This window comes from Mixophyes fleayi, chromosome 12 (genome assembly GCF_038048845.1).
Source record: "Mixophyes fleayi isolate aMixFle1 chromosome 12, aMixFle1.hap1, whole genome shotgun sequence".
Taxonomy (NCBI): Eukaryota; Metazoa; Chordata; class Amphibia; order Anura; family Limnodynastidae; genus Mixophyes; species Mixophyes fleayi.
The window spans coordinates 60,224,731-60,226,904 of record NC_134413.1 but is presented as its reverse complement, the minus strand read 5'-3'; the positions used below and the strand labels follow the sequence as shown (position 1 = coordinate 60,226,904).

The 2,174-nt window shown below is 39.2% G+C and overlaps 1 non-coding gene across 1 annotated transcript; it reads left to right on the top strand.

The window, feature by feature from the left end:
- Positions 1 to 1,650: 1,650 nt before the first annotated feature.
- On the top strand, positions 1,651 to 1,732 carry TRNAS-UGA (transfer RNA serine (anticodon UGA)). Its single transcript has one exon. It is a non-coding gene; the product is annotated as a tRNA-Ser (tRNA).
- Positions 1,733 to 2,174: the final 442 nt, after the last annotated feature.

Sequence of the window (2,174 nt, the reverse complement as noted above, 5' to 3'; positions counted from 1 at the left end):
CAAAGTAAATTCATTTAAATAAGTAGGCTATGTAGTATGAACTAAAGTATAAATGTTAGAGGAATTTTTTTGTACTCAGATAGCAATTGTTAAGCAGAGAGGCCGGATTAGGAGACTTGCAAGTTAATGTGTGTAACAAAATAATACTATCTAGGGTGGGACAAAGCGGAGGCACAATTGCTTAGTTCAGGGCCATAATTTGGACTCTGTTTTTGGGGTTTTTTCTGTTTTAATTTCGTTGATATACTTCATGCATAGACCAACATGCTGATGGTACTAACAATTAGCCTCCCCCTTTCTCAGACTTTCTTTTGTTGGAGGTGATTAGTTAGGAGACAGGAGGTGAAATTGTATGTTGATCGGGCTGATTACCAGGAGGGGACAAGGTTATATCCAGGCTGTGGTTATAATTACAATAAGGAATCATCATATATGTTATTATATACATTTATTTTTTTAATAGTAAGATTTTTAGTCATTCAAAATATATACATGCTGTGGGTTCTTTTCCTTTATCTATTCCTTCCACTTCCCGGTAACATGTCTGTCCTGTGCTGATGTAGTCTTATAGATACTCTACCTTAAGTTACTACTATTACTACGGTGATATATATATATATATATATATATATATATATATATATATATATATAGGATACTACCTTACGGATACTTATGATATTACAGACATTAGGTACAGGTCTGCATAGATATATTATTTATTATTATACTGTAAGACTATTAAATGTATTCAACGTTCCTCAACCAAATGCATTTTCATTACAAGTTGAATGCAAATATATTTATGCTGCACAGGTTAATTTATTACGCGGTTAGACGCCTTTAAAATATATCATTAGCAGCATTGAAGTCATCGCTTATAAGCTGGACTCATTATCAGCATTAATAATAGTGCATATATGTTATGGTGTTGGGCTAAGTATAGCAGGCATATACGGTATATGTGTAATTTGTAAAATACTGATGTAGTACAGTAACTAAATAATAGGTACGTCAGTGAAGGCTGTAGATTATTTAATGTGGTTAAATACCGTAGTAGCGTTATAACGCAGTTAACATGCCCACTGCTCTGATTTTGCTATTGATTCAACCAAATTCATCCTGTGTGGTCAGAAGTCTGTAAGATATCATAAATATTGAATAGCAAGGGTTTGAATATGTTGGCTAGCACAGACTTAATGGGGGGTTGTCACATCACACCTATAAGCACAAGATGCAAGCTAAACCCCTTTGTGCTATATGTTTGTTTATTCTCCTGGGAGTTTTATGGCCATGCAAGCACTTGGGGACAAGGACATAGTGCTGGGAGGTGTCTTATTACATCTAATTACAAGTGCTATTATTCCCGAATATACAAATTCTCTGCTAAAATATTGCATAGCACTAATAAGTTAATATTACAAAAGGACCCTGTGGCCGGTAAATTTGCGTAAGTACCATTAAAGTGGTCTCATAACAGAAAAATATTACAGCATCTTTTTCAGAAGTCCTGCTGATTGGAGAGTTTAGCACAACTCGTGGCAAAAAGTACACAAGTCTGCACCATACAGCTAAAACCTCATCCGTGAGCCACCCAACACACTCATACCAAGATCTGGCTTTCAAGGTGTTAAGCAATAGCAGCGTGGTGCTGTGATGGCCGAGTAGTTAAGGCGTTGGACTTGAAATGCAATGGGGTCTCCCAGCGCAGGTTTGAACCCTGCTAGTAGCAAATCATTAGAAGCTGTTAATTAACATAACAGAGTTCACAACCAATCCAGCGAGGACTCCCAACACCAGCACACCAGACAGCTGACCTTGCATCATCTCACAGGGGAAAATCCCCCGAAAAACTGACGCCATGTCCAGCGCAGTGGGCGGGGCATCATCTACAGCTGACGCCATTTCCAGCGCGGCCAAAAAGGTCATTCATTAGATTACAGGGGAGGGTGCACAAAAAAGCTGACACCACGTCCAGCGCAGCCAGCGGTGCATTTTTTTTGGCTGACGCCATTTCCAACGCGGCCAAAAGGTCATTTATTAGATTATAGGGGAGGGTGCACAAAAAAGCTGACACCATGTCCAGCGCAGCAGGCGGTGCACTATCTTCAGCTGACGCCATTTCCAGCGCAGCCAAAAGGTCATTCATTGGATTACAGGTGAAGGTACACCGG